We start from the raw sequence: 23069 nt of genomic DNA, 5'->3' as shown, positions 1-23069 counted from the left end.
CAGGAGAAGATAAAGGTTATACTAGTGAAGGAGAAGATAAAGGTTATACCAGTATAGAAGAAGACAAAGGTTATACTAGTGAAGGAGAAGATAAAGGTTATACCAGTATAGAAGAAGATAAAGGTTATAGTAATAAAGGAGAAGACAAAGGTTATTCTAGTAAAGGAACAGGTAAAGATTATACTAGTACAGAAGGTAAAGTTTATAATTTTTAATGTTACATCAGTACAACGCGAGAATTTTGAAAAAGTTTCAGCTGTCTCTCACGATAGAAATAGTTACGTGTGATTGACAAGTTTTCTGAAGTCTGACCGTCAACATTAAGTATAAAGATACAATCGAACGGTGTTGCCTTGACAACAGTATAAACAATAAACACGCTAACGAATATAAGAAGTCAGCATCCATAGTAAATTATCCTCCATCGAACAACCTACAGCCAAAAGATTCGTGACGGGTAAACGAACTCCAACAATAAAGATGAAGAAGGTTGTCATGGTAACCTGATTTTTATTATTATTCACTCAAGCTTGAACCTTTCGGAATCTGCCAACTCTATCTTCAGCGAAATCACAAAGTAATATTATGACGAAATTTATTAACTACTCTTATAATAAGTGTCTCCAAGGTTATGAAAGGAAGTCCGTTAGGTGTGTTATAGAAAGGCAAACAATGATTTGTGTACCTTCAGAAGACAGATCCACGTTTTGACAAAACCTGTAGAACTTCGTTGTGCTTTTAAATTATTGTTAGTTTTATGTATTATTAAGTGTCACTATGGTAACAAAAAGATAACTTGAATAATATTGGAACTTTTATAGAACGTTCAGTGTCCAAGACTGTAAAAACTCCTCTGAACAATACAAACCTGTGACCTTTAGGAAACAAGAATAACGGTCCTATACGTAAAGTCAGTGAAGAACCTTTCTCACCTAATGAACTCATCAGCAGTAGAATCGTGCCTATTGGTTAGATGCATTGACTGATCAAATTTACACTGGGTTTATCTGTTGTGTCCAGCGCAAGGAATCGAACCCCGGATTTTACGGTTGTGAGTCTGTTCAATTATCGTTCCAATAACAATTTTTTAATGACAGCGAGATTTAGGCTTATAACTCTAATACGACACTCTCGTCATAAGGAGTACTCCTTAAAAAAGCCGTTCAATTTGTCGTTTTAACGACCAGAGTCATAACATGAGATGGTAATTTAATGTTAACCACTGTACCTCGTGGTTTAAAAACGTAATGACGAAGCTTTGGTGAGAAAAACCAGTCTATTGAGTTGTGAGCATAAAATTAGGAAAATAAAATGTATACACCTTTCTTGGAATAAATACACCTGTGTATCCAATACATATACATATAAATACATCTGTGTATCCAATACATATACTTATAAATACATATACTTATAAATACATCTGTGTAGCCAATACATATACTTATAAATACATCTGTGTAGCCAATACATATACTTATAAATACATCTGTGTAGCCAATATGTATAGGCCCGGCATGGTCAACGTCTTAAGGCGTGCGACTCGTAATCTGAGAGTCGCGGGTTCGCATCCCCGTCGCGCCAAACATGCTCGCCCTTTTAGCTGTGGGAGCGTTATAATGTGACGGTCAATCCCACTATTCGTTGGTAAAAGAGTAGCCCAAGAGTTGGCGGTGGGTGGTGATGACTAGCTGCCTTCCCTCTAGTCTTACACTGCTAAATTAGGGACGGCTAGCACAGACAGCCCTCGAGTAGCTTTGTGCGAAATTCAAAAACAAACAAACCAATACGTATACATATAAATACATCTATATATCTAATACGTATATATATGTATATATATTTACATCTGTATGTCCTATACATATGGTCAAAATCTTAAGGCCAATGAACATAAAGAAAAAATATGCATTTTGCATTGTCAGACTCAACCCTTATTTGAGTAGAACTTCGAAAGATGAAAATAAGAAAAGGGAAAATAAAAAAACGTTTTTAGCATTTAATAGGGAAAATGTGAACACTATGAAATTAGCCTAAATACTAGCTGGTCAAAAGTTTAAGACCATACCAAAAAGAAGTCCTTTGGCATGGTTGATATAAGCGTTTACAGAAGGCTGGCTGGAATGTTATTCCAAGTGGTAAAGATGGCTTCACGAAGATCATGCACTATTTGGAATTGACGTCCACTTGTATAGACTTCCCTTGCCATCTATCCCCAAACATTTTCAATGGGGTTCAGTTCGGAAGAATACGCTGGATGGTTCAAAAGAATCATGTTATTCGCCATGAAAAAGTCCTTTGTCCTGCGGGCATTGTGGATTGCAGGATTATCCTGCTGAAAGATCCAGTCATTTCCACACAAGTGAGGACCTTCAGTCAATAAGGATGCTCTCTCCAACATGTCAATATAGCCAGCTGCTGTTTGACGCCCCTGTATAACCTAAAGCTCCATTGTTCCACGGAATTGTTCCAGATCATGATGGAACCTCCTCCACTGTGTCGTGTAGAAAATGTCTCCGGTGGGATATCCTTATCGTGCCAGTAACGTTGGAAGGTTAAATGTTTTTCTCATCAGAGAACAAAACCGTCCTCCACTCTTCTACGTCCCATGTTTGGTGCTTCTCAGCAAAGTTTAACCGAGCTGTTTCGTGGTGTGGAAGGAGGCGCGGCTTTTGAAGACGTTTACGGTTTTTAAAGCCTTTCTCTAGTATTATTGTTCTTGAACTGCATTGTGCGTCCGTAAGGGCCTTAATCTGGTTCGACGATCGGCTGATGTCTTGCCAGACAACGTTGAGAGAGACCTTGTTTTTACAGCTCAACAATTCTGTCACGTTCAAACTCTGTCAACTTTTTAGCCTTTCCTATGTTTTAACACAATGTAACACAGGAGATGTCAGTGGGAGATGTTGACAACGCTAATGCTTGAACATAAATAACAAAGTTTCGTTACGTGTTTATCGATTAATGCTTCGTTTCAGTATGGTCTTGACCAGCTAGTATTTAGGCTAATTTCATAGTGTTCACATTTTCCCTATTAAATGCTAAAAAGTTTATTTTTATTTTCCCTTTTCTTATTTTAATCTTTCGAAGCTCTACTCAAATAAGTGGTTGAGTCTGACAACGCAAAATGCATGTTTTCTCTTTCTGTTCATTGGTCTTAAGATTTTGGCCAGCAGTGTATGTATACGTATAGGATATATATATATATATATATACCTATATATATATATACCTATTGGATATATAGATGTATTTATATATATTCACTTATCAGATAAATAGATGTGTTTATACATATATATATATACGTATTGGATATATAGATGTATTTATATATAAATACTCGTATTGGAGATCTATATATATAGGCTTAACGACAGATTGTGGTGTGTGTAGATTTAGTCCTAGAGTTAATCAACACGTTTTATAAATATTTAAATTAACCTGTTTATGTACAAATTGCGTCATAATTAATCCAAACATTTCATAACCAACTAACTTAACTTCACATTTTTTATCACAAATTTGTTGAAATACGTCATATTCTAACATATTTTATTGAAGTGTCTTAAACGTGGCCAGGCATGGCCTAGCGCGTAAGGCGTACGACTCGTAATCCGAGGGTCGCGGGCTCGCGCCCGCGTCGCGCTGAACATCCTCGCCCTCCCAGCCGTGGGGGTGTATAATGTGGGTCAATCCCACTATTCGTTGGTAAAGAGTAGCCCAAGAGTTGGCGGTGGGTGGTGATGACTAGCTGCCTTTCCTCTAGTCTTACACTGCTAAATTAGGGACAGCTAGCACAGATAGCCCTCGAGTAGCTTTGTGCGAAATTCCCAAACAAAGTCTTAAACGTTACTTGCCATCGCAGGTTTCTTGCGGCCACGTGCGAAGAACATGGAGCGCCCTCTGGGCGGGTAACGCATACCGCTTTAGCTTTCTTTTTATCAACTACACGACTTTAAAAAGTTCGGCTACGAGATATTGAAACTTCATGGCGGAAATTATCTTTAAACTCCCAGAACCTTAACAACCGACTGGAAAGGAAATCAATAAAACAGAAGTGCAGAAGAATGTTGATCAGCATCAGAAGTCACAGCTGCGCGGCCAGTAAGGGCTTCAAACCAAAATCTAGGACAAGCTTGTTCACGTTACACATTCAAACCAGCAATGGCTACAGTCCCAGTAAACGAGTAACATTACATTCCTTTATAGTTGTAAGAAATTGAATAATGTTTATATGTGTAAACAGATTTTAAAACATCATGTCTATAGGTGTTACAAACACTATATTGTACTATTTATAGCCTTTTATTGCTTAGATCTACAAGCCAGGGAAACAACTGTGGACAATAAGAAATATTTATATTGTATATATATATATATATACTGATATGTGTTTGGGCTATCTGTGTTCTGTCCACCGGCTGTATCGAACCAGTTTTATAGCGTTATAAGTATGCCGACGTGCCGCCTCGCTACTGGAGCCATATTGTTTGTTTAATTTGGAATTTCGCACAAAGCTACTTGAGGGCTATCTGTGCCAGCCGTCTCTAATTTAGCAGTATAAGACTAGAGGGTAGGCAGCTAGTCATCACCACCCACCGCCAACTCTTGGGCTACTATTTTACCAACGAATAGTTGGATTGACCGTCACATTATAACGCCCCCACGGCTGGGAGGGCGAGCATGTTTGGCGCGACGCGGGCGCGAACCTGCGACCCTCGGATTACGAGTCGCACGCCTTACGCGCTTGGCCATGCCGGGCCCTGGAGCCATATACAGATGTATATATAGAAACACGTGTTGGTTAAAAATAAGTATTTATATATACATATACGTATTGATATATTGTTTGTTTTCGTAGAAGAAAACCACATTGGACTATCTCCTGTGTCGACAGCCGGGAATCGAACCTCGAGTATTAGTGGTGCAAGTCCTTATATTTATCACTGTCTCCGTGAATCTACCGTTGTCTCACTAACTACGCCCGGCATGGCCAAGCGTGTTAAGGCGTGCGACTCGTAATCTGAGGGTCGTGGGTTTGATTCCCGTCGCGCCAAACATGCTCGCCCTTTCAGCCGTGGGGGCGTTGTAATGTGACAGTCAATCCACTATTGGTTGGTAAAAGAGTATCCCAAGAGATGGTAGTGGGTGGTGATGACTAGCTTCCTTCCTCTAGTCTTACACTGCTAAACTAGGGACGGCTAGCACAGATAGCCCTCGAGTAGCTTTGTGCGAAATTCAAAACAAACAAACAAACTCACTAACTTCTGCTCCCCGCTAGTACAGCGGTAATTCTACGGATTTATAATCCTATAATCAGCAGTTCGATTCCCCTCGGTAGGCTCAGCAGATAGCTTGATGTGACTTTGCTATTAAAAAAAACACCCACACAATAACTTCTCTCAAATTATATAATTGAAAAACGCGTTTTTAATTCATTTAATATCAACTTTAATATCGTTAAGTAGAAACAGAAAAATTAAAAGTTTTAAGGTCAAAATAAATAATAATAAAAATCAAATTCGTGACGATGTATTATTTATATTTATTCAACACACTTTGATCCAGTTTAATTAACATGTCTCTGAAAATATAAACTTTAATTTTATTTAACCAAGATGTCTCTGAAAATATAAACTTTAATATAATTTAACCAAGATGTCTCTGAAAATATAAACTTTAATATAATTTAACCAAGATGTCTTTAAAAAATATAAACTTTAATATAATTTAACCAACATGTTTCTGAAAATATAAACTTTAATATAATTTAACCAACATGTCTCTGAAATATAAACTTTAATTTTATTTAACCAAGATGTCTCTGAAAATATAAACTTTAATATAATTTAACCAAGATGTCTCTGAAAATATAAACTTTAATATAATTTAACCAAGATATCTCTGAAAATATAAACTTTAATTTTATTTAACCAAGATGTCTCTGAAAATATAAACTTTAATATAATTTAACCAAGATGTCTCTGAAAATATAAACTTTAATATAGTTTAACCAAGATGTCTCTGAAAATATAAACTTTAATATAATTTAAGCAACATGTCTCTGAAAATATAAACTTTAATATAATTTAACCAACATGTTTCTGAAGAGATAAACTTTGACCCAATTCAACCAACAAGTTGGTAATTACTACTTAAATGGATATAAATTGGTATTAAATGTTGACGGTTATTGTATTACTAAATTATGAAGAGTAGCCAAGAGTTGGCGGTGAGTGGTGTCTTCTAGCTGCCTTCCCTCTAGTCTGTCACTACTAAATTGGGGACAACTAGAGGGAATAAACCTGGAGCAGCTAATTTTACAGAATTGTTATACCAAACAAAAGTATCCACCAGAATTCAGGTTGAAACAAAAAGTTGTCTACCTTAAAATGTACACCCCCTTCTCAAGGGCAAATCTCAAGGCTTGTATCGCTAATAATTGGGTTTCGATGCTCATTGTGTAGCTTAAAGAGTGACGTTACCTTCATATAAATATCACAATCTAATATTATAAATACTCAAACATCTTATAACTATTCCATTTTACTAATAACTACAGACATTCCATGAATATTCCATTTTCCGAATAACTACAGAGATTCCATGAATATTCCATTTTCCTAATAACTACACACATTCTATGAATATTCCATTTTACTAACAACTACAGACATTCTATACATATTCCATTTTAATAATAACTACAGACATTCTATACATATTCCATTTTACTAATAACTACAGACATTCTATACATATTCCATTTTACTAATAACTACAGACATTCTATACATATTCCATTTTAATAATAACTACAGTCATTCTATACATATTCCATTTTACTAATAACTACAGACATTCTATACATATTCCATTTTAATAATAACTACAGACATTCTATACATATTCCATTTTAATAATAACTACAGTCATTCTATACATATTCCATTTTAATAATAACTACAGACATTCTATACATATTCCATTTTAATAATAACTACAGACATTCTATACATATTCCATTTTAATAATAACTACAGTCATTCTATACATATTCCATTTTAATAATAACTACAGACATTCTATACATATTCCATTTTACTAACAACTACAGACATTCTATACATATTCCATTTTAATAATAACTACAGACATTCTATACATATTCCATTTTAATAATAACTACAGACATTCTATACATATTCCATTTTAATAATAACTACAGACATTCTATACATATTCCATTTTACTAACAACTACAGACATTCTATACATATTCCATTTTAATAATAACTACAGACATTCTATACATATTCCATTTTACTAAAAACTACAGACATTCTATACATATTCCATTTTAATAATAACTACAGATATTCTATGAATATTCTATTTTACTCATTACATCAGACATTCAATAAATATCTATTTTTACTCTTTACTACAGATATTCTATAAATATTCTATTTTACTCATTACATCAGACATTCAATAAATATCTATTTTTTACTAATTACTACAGATATTCTATGAATATTCTATTTTACTCATTACATCAGACATTCAATAAATATCTATTTTTACTAATTTCTATAGATATTCTATAAATATTCTATATTACTCATTACATCAGACATTCAATAAATATCTATTTTTACTAATTACTACAGATATTCTATAAATATTCTATTTTACTCATTACATCAGACATTCAATAAATATTTATTTTTACTAATTTCTACAGATATTCTATAAATATTCTATTTTACTCATTACATCAGACATTCAATAAATATCTATTTTTACTAATTTCTACAGATATTCTATAAATATTCTATTTTACTCATTACATCAGACATTCAATAAATATCTATTTTTACTAATTACTACAGATATTCTATGAATATTCTATTTTATTAATTAGTAATTAGTTTTGTTTCCATGGTTTCAACTATCAAACAAAGTACTATATTCATGGAAACTAATTTGGCTTATAACCGTTAAGTAACGAGTTGTTATTGTTTTGTTCCTTAAGTTTTACTTTTGTACCAATTAACAAGTAATTAAAACTGTGTGTAATCTGTGTTTATAACAACCAATTAACAAGTAATTAAAACTGTGTGTAATCTGTGTTGATAACATAGAACGTTTCGCTGTTCTACTAATCGTTTGTACGTAAATATCAATTATTTGATTTGAGGTTCCAAACTCGTACCGTTTAATAGAGATGGATAGCTTTTAATTTTAACATTCTAATTTGTCACGTAGATCAAGCGGTCCTTAACTAAGATGTGGAATTTATTAATTTGTGTAATTTTGGTATATTTTCGTTAATTTTCATTTTAGGCTCGTAAATGTATTGTTATCTAAACCCAAAGGCTAGTTATGGTACTAGACTTCATTTGACCATTGGATGTGTTTAAATAATTGTGGCTTTAGTTCCATTGGCTTAAAAATAAATGTAAGTGTTGAGAGGAGTTGTGAAAGATATGTCTGAGAGAAGTTGTGAAAGATATGTTAGATATGTCTGAAGTAAGGAACGCTACACGATTTAGTTAGATATGTCTGAAGTAAGGAACGTTACACGATTTAGTTAGATATGTCTAAAGTAAGGAACGTTCCACGATTTAGTTAGATATGTCTGAAGTAAGGAACGTTACACGATTTAGTTAGATATGTCTAAAGTAAGGAACGTTACACGATTTAGTTAGATATGTCTAAAGTAAGGAACGTTACACGATTTAGTTAGATATGTCTGAAGTAAGGAACGCTACACGATTTAGTTAGATATGTCTGAAGTAAGGAACGTTACACGATTTAGTTAGATATGTCTGAAGTAAGGAACGCTACACGATTTAGTTAGATATGTCTGAAGTGAGGAACGTTACACGATTTAGTTAGATATGTCTAAAGTAAGGAACGTTACACGATTTAGTTAGATATGTCTGAAGTAAGGAACGCTACACGATTTAGTTAGATATGCCTCAAGTGAGGAACATTACACGATTTAGTTAGATATGCCTGAAGTGAGGCATATCTAACATATCTAACTAAATCGTGTAGCGAGGAACGCTACACGATTTAGTTAAAACACTGTCTTTGATCTTTTAGAATTATGGTGTTTTACCATCGTTCTAACTTGTGACGTACTTATAACATTATTGGCCATTGTTTTGTCCGAACTTAAATTTTAGATAAAATGGATGTTTCCTATAGATGTTTAACTACATCAACTGGTATGGTGGTCAATAAAGTTCTTCCCAGTGTTATATCTCTTGTAACGTAGACATATGTGCTGATATATTGAGGTTTCATTTTTGTTTTTCAATTTTATTTTCTATGCCCAATGTTTATAGACTCTTTTAAGTTGATAGGTTTCAACCAGGTTGTAAACCAATAATACTAATGACGACAGAAACCGAAGTCATGACAACGGGTTGATTTCTTCACCTTTATTTCAATATTCTGTACAGACCACAAACATCCCACGTCACGATATTTCATTCATAAAATAAGAACTGAAAACGTTACAACTCTAAAGATTAAACAACTTTAATGTTGTTTTACAGAAAGAAGACAACAGAAAAGTTATGGCTAAACATTACAAACTTCGGTTATTATATTTAATAAGACCACTAGAGGACCTGACCAACAATCTCACTGGTATGTCATGCGTCTATCCTTAATTAACATATTTCAAACAGGTAGACCGACATACACGCCCTCTACCAGTAAATGTTATCGTTGAATACTTGTTTGGATGTTTGTGTTAATTTGTAGCTTTAATCACAGATATGCACGACCTAATAACACAGAAGATTTATGTTGTCGGTGCTGACACACACTCGTCAAAAGAAAATGAATCAAAGCTGTAGAAAATAACCAGCAAATTACATGACAGAAACACATATCATGTCAAGAACCAGTGACATAGATATAGCGCGCATGCGTACGTATACAAGCCCAAGAGTTAGCAAATGTAGACGGATGTTCTCACCAGCTAAGAATCGATGACATGGAAGTAACACTCGTGCCTCTATAAACAAGCACTATGGTTAGCACGTGCTCTTGCAGAGGGGTAGGCGCGTGAATTATCAACCAGAGACGTCGGAGTAAATAATATTAACACCACTCACTGAAAGCAGTCAACTTCTGCAGGGAGAATGCTCTAGTAAAAAAGAAAAATCTTATTAACACTGAACGGTTTACAAGCTAATAAAGGTGAACGTTTTATATAAAATACGCTGCTTAAGACTTCTGAAGAGTGTTCCATGTCTTATGTATAAGATCAACAGACAAACATACAGTCTGTGTTGATTAAACTGTTTGTCCACAATCTGAACAAACGTATACTTATAATAATCTAACATAGCACTTGTGAACATAAACATACTTACAATAACCTAATAGAGCACTTGTGAACATAAACATACTTACAATAACCTAATAGAGCACTTGTGAACATAAACATACTTACAATAACCTAATAGAACACTTGTGAACATAAACATACTTACAATAACCTAATAGAGCACTTGTGAACATAAACATACTTACAATAACCGAAGAGAGCACTTGTGAACATAAACATACTTACAATAACCGAAGAGAGCACTTGTGAACATAAACATACTTACAATAACCTAATAGAGCACTTGTGAACATAAACATACTTACAATAACCTAATAGCGCACTTGTGAACATAAACATACTTACAATAACCTAATAGAACACTTGTGAACATAAACATACTTACAATAACCTAATAGAGCACTTGTGAACATAAACATACTTACAATAACCTAATAGAGCACTTGTGAATATAAACATACTTACAATAACCTAATAGAGCACTTGTGAACATAAAGATACTGACAATAACCTAATAGAGCACTTGTGAACATAAAGATACTGACAATAACCCAAGAGAGCACTTGGTGCTACCTAACCCTCCAACAGAACATTTGGTGCCTTTTGGATCCCTTATTGTAAGTAACGTTGGGGTTGTCATTCAGACTTTACTAATATTATCCTAACAGAACATTTGGTGTTATCTTAAATTTGTAATAACTCCAACATTCTTACATTATCCTAACAGAACATTTGGTGCTCTCTTAAATCTGTAACAACTCCAACATTCTTACATTATCCTAACAGAACATTTGGTGTTATCTTAAATTTGTAACAACTCCAACATTCTTACATTATCCTAACAGAACATTTGGTGTTATCTTAAATCTGTAATAACTCCAACATTCTTACATTATTCTAACAGAACATTTGGTGTTATCTTAAATTTGTAACAACTCCAACATTCTAACAGAACATTTGGTGTTATCTTAAATCTGTAATAACTCCAACATCCTAACAGAACATCTGGTGTTATCTTAAATCTGTAATAACTCCAACATCCTAACAGAACATCTGGTGTTATCTTAAATCTGTAATAACTCCAACATCCTAACATTATCCTAACAGAACCTACAATATAACCAAACTCCCAATAACCGAACTAATATTCGTTTTTCTCCTTAATGTTTCATAATCTAACTAATTTAATACAAAAATTAAAATTAATTTATTGATTGACCTGTTTTAAATTAATATTTTTGAGAACTCTTCACTTGACCTGATAAAATTCACAAAGAAAGATGACAAATTCCTTAGTAAAGTAAGAAACGAGATAAGACTTGTTTTCATATCCATAGTGACACACCTGACCGCACGTTATGAGATGATTTTCCTACTGTGTACTTTGTAAATCCTTTCTCAGTTGTTTCTATTTTTATGATGTCACTCTAATCTCAACTATATTATGAAACATTTATTTACGTCCGAATCAACAGAATTGTATAACACTCCAAATATTCATTTCGCTACATTTTCTGTTTCAGAGGAAATAATGCAACAAACAACAGCTTTTGTTTCCAAATTACATTACAGTTGTATAACCCCTGTAAAACAACTTGTGATGTTCTAGATTACATTACAGTTGTATAACCTCTGTAAAACAACTTGTGATGTTCCAGATTACATTACAGTTGTATAACCTCTGTAAAACAAGTTGTGAGGTTCTATATCATATTACAGTTGTATAACCTCTGTAAAAGAAGTTGTAAGGTTTAGTTTGAATAATAAGAGTTATTGTAAGCTTCCTTAGGCGGAAGACTTCTGTCTGCTTCAGCAAATATTGAGGTGAATTCATATAAACAACCGAAACATACAACAGTAGTTCGTTTCTTTATTTACTTTTATCATTTTTAACATTCGTTGCGAATAAAATAATACAGGATGTTCGGAAAGTCACTTGTATATTTATTAACAGACAAAACTGCACAGTGACTTTCCGAACACCCAGCAGAAAACGCGTGTTTTTAATTATGGCGAATCACCAACCAAATAGTTGTGTATCATTAATGGAAAAGTATTCCAACCACCCCTTAACTTATTTAAACAGCTTCTCTGTCTCCATGTAGATTATACATTTAAATCTACGTCAAAACAAGTTAATTAATCAGCAGTCAGATAATGTCCAGTGGAATTGTGTTGAAAGTTAGTACAACATAATGTCCAGTGGAACTGTGTTGAAAGTTAGTACAACATAATGTCCAGTGGAACTGTGTTGAAAGTTAGTACAACATAATGTCCAGAGGAACTGTGTTGAAAGTTATTACAACATAATGTCCAGTGGAACTGTGTTAAAAGTTAGTACAACATAATGTCCAGTGGAACTGTGTTGAAAGTTATTACAACATAATGTCCAGTCAAACTGTGTTGAAAGTTAGTACAACATAATGTCCAGAGGAACTGTGTTGAAAGTTATTACAACATAATGTCCAGTGGAACTGTGTTGAAAGTTAGTACAACATAATGTCCAGTCAAACTGTGTTGAAAGTTAGTACAACATAATGTCCAGAGGAACTGTGTTGAAAGTTATTACAACATAATGTCCAGTGGAACTGTGTTAAAAGTTAGTACAACATAATGTCCAGTCAAACTGTGTTGAAAGTTAGTACAACATAATGTCCAGTCAAACTGTGTTGAAAGTTCGTACAAAGTCCTAAGTTTTATCATTTATTCTGCTTTTAGATAATTGTAAGTGTCTTCAGTATAAACACGAATTACAAAATAAACGCGAATTACAATCCCACCGTTTTTTTTTAAATTCACGCTTTTAGTGCAAATATTTTCGTAATTTGCAAAGTTGTTATACATAATTAACGTTAATATGGAAACAGTTAGAATAACAACTAACATCACACACTACATATATATATATCGTTAAGTACTACCTAATAAAATATGGCACAGACTTCCAAATCACTGAAAGTTAAGGTTACAAAGTTAACTTAAAGAGTCATCAGTTACAACATGCTAAATTAGAAATTTTAAATGTCTCCATGTTTAAACTTTTTAAGTCCGAGTTATACAGGTCAGATTATACTGGTTCAACTGCTTAGCCCATCTTTTGTTTTAAGTAATATAAATGTTTTTCTTTTTATTTACCTTAGTTCATTGGTAAATAAAGTCTATATACTCAATTATTTTAATAAAACTGTGTGTACATAATATCGCTATTGTCATAGAAAGCTAAGCGTATTTATCACTAGCAGTTTATACGTCAGGATCATAAAACTATTCGTTTGTCATTCAGAAGAAATAAGATATCTCCACGTATCTACCGTTTGAGTCTGGCTTACGATACTTACTGTACGTTCGTTCGAATCAACCAGAGGATGCAAATTCGCTACACTGCAGTAACAGAAAGTGTTCCATTAAACCTCTGCGTGCTCCTTAACGTCACCGCTCGGGTTGTTAAAACCATGCTGGAGGGAGTTTCGTATCGAAGAGTTCCACAACATTTCTTACTCTTTATGATGGCCTTAAACCCTTGACGAAACTTCTTGTTTAAAAAGGCATATAGAACTGGGTTGATACAGCTGTTGGAAGAGCCCAACCATTGGGCAATCGGGGCTGTAATGACCAAGATATTTTCTTCTAGACTGTTTGGCTTGATGTCTCCTCCGATCTTTATCCGTGTGAAGATTACGTAAAGGGGTAACCATGACAGTACAAAATTACCACGACAATTAACATCATTTTCACTACTTTTAGTTTAGACCGCTGGATGGCGCTGCTCACATTCGTTTCGCCCGGAACGCGTCTTCTCCAGACCTTTACCCAAATCCCCACGTAACAGGCCGTGATTAAACAAAGAGGAAGAAGGTAGCATAACACCAAGTTGGCCAAGACGAAGTACAGCAGCTCCGAAGACGGGTGGGGCCACATCTCCACACACAGCTCAATATCGGGAAAATCAGGAGTGAGAGGTGAAAGCGAAAAGTGCACAGCCCAGGGTAAAGATATGAGCAGTGAAAAACTCCAGATTAGAGCAACGATCTTTCTGGCGACTCTTGTGGTAATCTGACCTTTCATTGGGTAGCAGATGGCTAGAAATCTAATTAATCAGATAAAATAATAGTGTGTGACTTCTCTTTAAAAACTTATAAATAGTACATATACAATACCTTATTTCATAGAACATCTAGATCTAAAACAACATAGTCACAAGTTTAAAAATTATATACATAAAACTAAATCTCTCTGTTAGCTTTTACCGTATTTTTAATATAAATTTTGCTGTAATTTAATCTATACTAACAACAGTAACAATAAGTTATTCAGTTATACACGACCCCATCCCCAGTGGAACAACAACATGTTTACGTACTTACGCTGATAGAAACCGAGTTTCGATACCGATGATTGGCAGATCATAGATAGCACTTTGTGTACTTTTGTATCTCAGAACGGCTGGTATGGCTAGTAACACTAGGAGAGAACAACGTTTTGACCTTCTTAGGTCATCTTCAGGTTAAGATTTGTGCGCTTAATAACAAACAGGGCCCGGCATGGCCAGGTGGGTTAAGGCGTTCGACTCGTAATCTGAGGGTGGCGGGTTTGAATCCCAGTCGCACCAAACATGCTCGTCCTTTCAGCCGTTGGGGCGTTGTAATGTGACAGTCAATCCCACTATTCGTTGGTAAAAGAGTAGCCCAAGAGTTGGCGGTGGGTGGTAATGACTAGCTGCTTTCCCTCTAGTCTTACACTACTAAATTAGGGACGGCTAGCGCAGATAGCCCTCGAGTAGCTTTGCGCGAAATTCTAAAACAAACAAACAATAAGAAACAAGTTACTCAAAACGACATCTATCGGCAGGAGTCAAACGATGGGAAGCGCAAAGGTAACACAATGAAATCAATTTGTTAAGTTTTACATAACACTGAATAAACACACTAAACGCTGGAAAGAAACACAAAGAAAATTTCCATGGCAACCAATATGTTCTCAACAAGGTTCTAACCAATACACAATTTAAAACAAAAATCCACCGAAAAATCACCCATACTGGACTATACATTCCATGGGTCTCAGCACACAAAAAAAAACAAAAAAACTCAACATACTAAGAAACCAAATAAACACAGCCATAAAACTATGTTCACCAGATAAAATTATGACGAATTAGACAAAATAAGTGTTTTGTGTTTTCTTTTAGCAAAGCCACAACGGAATCGAAACCGAGACGAATCGAACCCCTAATTTTAGCGTTGTAAATCCATAGACTTAACGCTGTACTAGTAGGGGGCTAGACAAAAATAAAACAATACTTCATCAACATCAATAAGTTTCCTCCACAAACCGTAAAAAACATTATACCAAATACCAAGAAGTGTTTTGTAGGAGAAAACGAATTGTGAGTGAGAACACGTGTTACTTTCGTGCCAATAAAAGGTATCACATGCATAATGTTCATGAACACTGTGATAGAATATCATAAAGTATTACCTACCGTCTTGATTACTTTACATCATGATAGAATGATGACGTATCATTGTGATTGGCTACGTCACAGCTCTGACAACAGAATTAGTATATGTCTTTCTCATGTCTTTCCCAACCACATGTAAAGTTTAAATGTTTATTTTTAAAAGCTGCTTGAAAGCTATCTGCGCTAGCCGTTCCTAATCTAGCAGTGCAATATTAGACAACACCACACTTCGAGAACTATTGGACTTTTCTTTCACCAACAAATACAGGGATTATCCACAACGTTATAGCGCCCATACCGCTGAAAGGGTGAGCATGTTTGATCTGACGAGATTTCGAAACAGAGATTCTTAGATTACAAGTCGAGCGACCAAACCACCTCACAGTGCCAAGCACAAGAAATGATAATGCTGAAATCCGAGGTTAAATTCCTCGCTGTGAACACAGTAATCAGTCCAATGTGACTATGTTACAAAACACAACAGTCAGTCCAATGTGACTATGTATAAAACACAACAGTCAGTCCAATGTCACTGTTTTAAAGCACGTCAGTCAGGTCAATGTGATTATGTTATAAAACACAACAGTCAGCCCAATGTGACTATGTTATAAAACACAACAGTCAGCCCAATGTGACTATGTATACAACACAACAGTCAGTCCAATGTCACTGTTTTAAAGCACGTCAGTCAGGTCAATGTGATTATGTTATAAAACACAACAGTCAGTTCAATGTAATTATGTTATAAAACACAACAGTCAGTTCAATGTAATTATGTTATAAAACACAACAGTCAGTTCAATGTGATTATGTTATAAAACACAACAGTCAGTTCAATGTAATTATGTTATAAAACACAACAGTCAGGTCAATGTGATTATGTTATAAAACACAACAGTCAGTTCAATGTAATTATGTTATAAAACACAACAGTCAGATCAATGTAATTATGTTATAAAACACAACAGTAAGTTCAATGTAATTATGTTATAAAACACAACAGTCAGTTCAATGTGATTATGTTATAAAACACAACAATCAGTTCAATGTAATTATGTTATAAAACACAACAGTCAGTTCAATGTGATTATGTTATAAAACACAACAGCCAGGTCAATGTGATTATGTTATAAAACACAACAGTCAGTTCAATGTGATTATGTTATAAAACACAACAGTCAGTTCAATGTGATTATGTTATAAAACACAACAGTCAGGTCAATGTGATTATGTTATAAAACACAACAGTCAGGTCAATGTAATTATGTTATAAAACACAACAGTCAGTTCAATGTGATTATGTTATAAAACACAACAGTCAGTTCAATGTAATTATGTTATAAAACACAACAGTCAGTTCAATGTAATTATGTTATAAAACACAACAGTCAGGTCAATAAGATTATGTTATAAAACACAACAGTCAGGTCAATGTAATTATGTTATAAAACACAACAGTCAGTTCAATGTAATTATGTTATAAAACACTACAGTCAGTCCCATGTGACTGTGTTATAAAACAAATGAGTATGCAGTGTTTAACAGTAATAGAATTAGATCAATATTATTATGTAGTATTATTATTATCAATTATTATTATTACATATAATTATCATTATCATGTATTATTATAATTATCAGGTATTTTTATTATTATCATGCATTATTATTATTATCAGGTATTATTGTTATTATCAGGTATTATTATTATTATCAGGTGTTATTATTATTATGAGGTATTATTGCTATTATCAGATATTATTATTATTTTCATCATGTATTATTATCATCATGTATTATAAGGTATTATTATTATCATGTATTATTATAATTAATATACTCTTCAAAATAAAAGAAACGCAAAAGGCAAAATATGAGACAAATTGTTAACAAATTTATTCCGGGTAGTTCTGTATGACATGTGTGAAACTTTGCACATTCACTGCTGAACATCCAAAGTCTGCAAAGGCGAAGTCCACACTCACTAGTTGAAGTTTAACGCCAATAACGAGTATGCCTCCCGTGAGCATCAATAACTGCTTGGCATCTCCTGCCCATGGAAGCGATGAGATGACGAATCACATCCTGTGGAATGGCTGTCCACTCAGCCTGCAAAGCTGCTGCAAGCTGAGGTAGAGTTTGCGGTTGAGGTTGTCGCCGTCACAGACGTCGGTCCAACTCGTCCCAAAGATGTTCAATGGGGTTTAAAATCTGGTGATCTGGAGGGCCAGGTAGGACGTTGATGTTGTGGTGTCTCAAGAAGACAGTGGTGAGTCGGGCTGTGTGAGGACGGGCGTTGTCATGTTGAAAATCATTGTTGACGTTCACCATGATGGGTTGCACATGGGGTTTAAGAATCTCGTCGACGGTTGCGTACTGTCTGGTCGGAAATCCTACGCAGCCCTGGTATGTTTGAGGCAGTAGACGTCGCAGTGGTGGTCCTATCCCGAAGGTGACGTAACCGGATGTAGCGATCTTGTGTGGGCATGCTCACACGAGGTCTGCCAGATCGTGGACGGTCACAAGTTGATCCATGTCGTTGGTGACGATTCCATAGCCTTGTGATGGTGCTTGGGTGGACATTCACAGCTCTGGCAACATCTGATCGAGATTCGCCTGCTTCCAAGCGACCAATGGCGTTGTTGCGTTGTGCGTCAGTCAGTCTTGGCGTAACTGTATTGCGTGTCGGTGGCTTAACACTGAGCTATGGAAACCGAGAACTCGTAACTTTTATAGGGATTTTGCACATGTTGCACTTGCAGAACATGCAGATCTCTCAAACAAATTTATTGGACACAAATGCGTTTTGGCGAAAAATCTGATGTTTTCCTCCGTCTTCAAAGTGCACAACTTTTATTGTCATTTTGGTCTGACAATCAGTGTAACATCACATACTCTGAGCTTGTAATGTTATTACATATATTTCTCTTTAAAATAAAAAAATATCCCTTTTGCGTTTCTTTTTTTGAAGAATATATTATCAGTTATTATTATTATCACGTATTATTATTAAGCCACACGAAAGACTAGCTGTGCTTTACCAATCACGGATATCTGAACCCGTTTTCCGGAGATTTAAAAGTTCACAGATATACCGCTATGCCACTGTCTGGCTGTACATTTTATTTAAACAACAAATAAATAAAGTTTAGACCTCCCCTGTCGGTACTTTCTGGGCTTAAAATTCTAAAAGTTTGGGTTCGACTCCCTGCGGTGGATATAGCGTTGGTTGTTAAATGTGTAAAATCATAATGAGTTAGGTTTAAATAGATGTCACAACAAGGGACATTTGGTCATCCTATAAACATACATGTAAATACTAATGAGATAGGTTTAAATAGATGTCACAACAAGTGACGTTTGGTCATCCTATAAACATACATGTAAACCATAATGAGTTAGGCTCACTGGTTCTTTTTCCCTTCCCAAAAACAAATAGGTCAGAACAAAAATATTGTATATATTATAATATAATAATAATAATATAATATATTATATATATTATTTGTTCCATTGCTGTTAATAGTAGGCCTGCTATAAACATCTTGAGGTTCGGTCAGCTTGTCTGATATTGTAAAATCACGCTGCAAAACAGTAGTTTTGAGGTCATATTAACAAACCCAACTTCAACAAAACTTCCGTGTATCATTGGTTACCAAACACATGAAAAGACAGTCGTCTCTTCCAAAGATCGATTCTATTTAACAAGATACGAAATGTAACACAGGTCATCAAAGTGCAAACTAAACGTGACACACAGCTTTTCAGGACACAAAACATGATCCAAAGTTGATCAATACACAAAACGTAAATATATTTGTTTATTTTGTAAAAAACGTTACTGGTGCCCAATAACCTGATAAGTTACGTTGAATAATCTACATCCATAAATCATTGAGCAAACGAAGTTGGGAATTCTTTGATTAGATAAAGGTCGCAGTGTCATGTTGGGTTAATAAGCTCTATGAACAACAAAAGAGTCAACTGCAATATGCTGTGTGTTATAGTCACAGCTCTGCTATTGTATACTCTACAATATGTTTATATTAACCAATTACGTCGGGATGGCTACAACAAAGCGTCTCAATGTTTACATAAAGTGGTGACACGAGCCCTCGTGTCCGTGTCTCGAGGAGTAAAAACACAATCGAAATGAAGTTATTCAATAATTCTGAAGTTCTTCTAACGAACGAACACAGAACGTAATAAGAGAAACTCACCTTTCCAAAGAAATCGCCACCAGTGTGTTGACAGATGCGCTGACCGACACTCCTTGTAAATAAGACACAGCTTTGCACATGAACCAGCCCAAGATCCATGCTGAAAACAAAACCGTTTATTGAATGAGAGACAAAAACTGGATAAACGTGATTACCTTCAAACTCTGGGAACAATCGGGGAAGGATTTTACTATTTTAAATATAATTGTTATTTACAATAAACTTATATTTTTATACATCATTCATAAAAATTCGACTTTCGCGTATAAAATAGTCAGTTTTAAGTATTCCAATGTTGATTTACTGGTTTCGAATTTCGCTCAAAGCTACATAAGAGCAACCTGCGATAGCCATCCCTAATTATAAAATAGTCAGTTCTAAGTATTCCAATGTTGATTTGTTGGTTTCGAATTTCGCTCAAAGCTACACAAGAGCTACCTGCGATAGCCATCCCTAATTATAAAATAGTCAGTTCTAAGTATTCCAATGTTGATTTGTTGGTTTCGAATTTCGCTCAAAGCTACACAAGAGCAACCTGCGATAGCCATCCCTAATTATAAAATAGTCAGTTCTAAGTATTCCAATGTTGATTTGTTGGTTTCGAATTTCGCTCAAAGCTACACAAGAGCTACCTGCGATAGCCATCCCTAATTATAAAATAGTCAGTTCTAAGTATTCCAATGTTGATTTGCTGGTTTCGAATTTCGCTCAAAGCTACACAAGAGCTACCTGCGATAGCCATCCCTAATTATAAAATAGTCAGTTCTAAGTATTCCAATGTTGATTTGCTGGTTTCGAATTTCGCTCAAAGCTACACAAGAGCTACCTGCGATAGCCATCCCTAATTATAAAATAGTCAGTTCTAAGTATTCCAATGTTGATTTGCTGGTTTCGAGTTTCGCTCAAAGCTACACAAGAGCTACCTGCGATAGCCATCCCTAATTATAAAATAGTCAGTTCTAAGTATTCCAATGTTGATTTGCTGGTTTCGAATTTCGCTCAAAGCTACACAAGAGCTACCTGCGATAGCCATCCCTAATTATAAAATGGTCAGTTCTAAGTATTCAAATGTTGATTTGCTGGTTTCTAATTTCGCTCAAAGCTACACAAGACCTACCTGCGATAGCCATCCCTAATTATAAAATAGTCAGTTCTAAGTATTCCAATGTTGATTTGCTGGTTTCGAATTTCGCTCAAAGCTGCACAAGAGCTACCTGCGATAGCCATCCCTAATTATAAAATAGTCAGTTCTAAGTATTCCAATGTTGATTTGCTGGTTTCGAATTTCGCTCAAAGCTACACAAGAGCTACCTGCGATAGCCATCCCTAATTATAAAATGGTCAGTTCTAAGTATTCCAATGTTGATTTGCTGGTTTCTAATTTCGCTCAAAGCTACACAAGAGCTACCTGCGATAGCCATCCCTAATTATAAAATAGTCAGTTCTAAGTATTCCAATGTTGATTTGCTGGTTTCGAATTTCGCTCAAAGCTACACAAGAGCTACCTGCGATAGCCATCTCTAATTATAAAATAGTCAGTTCTAAGTATTCCAATGTTGATTTGTTGTTTGAATTTCGCTCAAAGCTACATAAGAGCTACCTGCGATAGCCATCCCTAATTATAAAATAGTCAGTTCTAAGTATTACAATGTTGATTTGCTGGTTTCGAATTTCGCTCAAAGCTACACAAGAGCTACCTGCGATAGCCATCTCTAATTATAAAATAGTCAGTTCTAAGTATTCCAATGTTGATTTGTTGGTTTCTGAATTTCGCTCAAAGCTACACAAGAGCTACCTGCGATAGCCATCTCTAATTATAAAATAGTCAGTTCTAAGTATTCCAATGTTGATTTGCTGGTTTCGAATTTCGCTCAAAGCTACATAAGAGCTACCTGCGATAGCCATCCCTAATTATAAATAATAGTCAGTTCTAAGTATTCCAATGTTGATTTGCTTTCGAATTTCACCGCTCAAAGCTACACAAGAGCTGCGATAGCCATTCCTAATTTAGCAGTGAAAGGCTAGATGGAAGGCAACTAGTCACCACCGCCCACAGCCAACTTATGGATCTACTCTTTTACCAACGAATAGTGGGACTGACCGTCGCATTGTAACGCTCTCACGATGAAAAAGCGAACATGTTTGGTGGGGTGTGGATTTGAACATGCAATCCTAAGCTTACGAGTCAAACAAGCTTAAACGTCTGGCATGGCCCGGCATGGCCAAGCGTGTTAACCCGAGGGTCGCGGGTTCGAATCCCTGTTGCACCAAACATGTTCGCCCTTTTAGCTGTGGGGGCGTTATAATGTGACGGTCAATCCCACTATTCGTTGGTAAAAGAGTAGCCCAAGAGTTGGCGGTGGGTGGTGATGACTAGTATTACACTGCTTAATTAGGGACGGCTGGTGCAGATAGCCCTCGAGTAGCTTTGCGCGAAATTCAAAAACAAACAAACAATAAACGTCTTGTCCTGCCGGGCCCAAGTGTCTTAAACTATTCAAATTTCAATCGTTTTTATAAGTTGTATGCATCATATGACAGACTTATCTAATCGATATTCGGCTCATAAATAAATTGATTGTACCAAACTGTGGCTCTTCCATAAAACATATGGATACCTCACAATGTATAATTACATGTCCAATTGTACCAAACTATGGCTCTTCCATAAGACATATGGATACCTCACAATGTATAATTACATGTCCAATTGTACCAAACTATGGCTCCCTTCCATACGACATATGGATACCACAATGTAAGTAAATTACATGTCCAATTGTACCAAACTATGGCTCTTCCATAAGACATATGGATACCTCACAATGTATAATTACATGTCCAATTGTACCAAACTGTGGCTCTTCCATAAGACATATGGTTACCTCACAATGTATAATTACATTGTTCAATTGTACCAAATTATGGCTTCTCTTCATAAAACGACATATGGATACCCCACAATGTATAATTACATGTCCAATTGTACCAAACTATGGCTCTTCCATAA

The 23069-nt window shown here is 35.1% G+C and overlaps 1 pseudogene; it reads right to left on the bottom strand.

Moving 5' to 3' along the window:
• Positions 1-9547: 9547 nt before the first annotated feature.
• Positions 9548-21189, bottom strand: LOC143235759 (neuropeptide SIFamide receptor pseudogene; annotated as a pseudogene).
• Between the last annotated feature and the right edge of the window lie 1880 nt (positions 21190-23069).

The sequence above is a fragment of the Tachypleus tridentatus genome, chromosome 12, assembly GCF_004210375.1.
Source record: "Tachypleus tridentatus isolate NWPU-2018 chromosome 12, ASM421037v1, whole genome shotgun sequence".
NCBI lineage: Eukaryota > Metazoa > Arthropoda > Merostomata > Xiphosura > Limulidae > Tachypleus > Tachypleus tridentatus.
The sequence above is the reverse complement of the archived record's forward strand: the minus strand, read 5'-3'. Positions and strand labels throughout refer to the sequence as shown.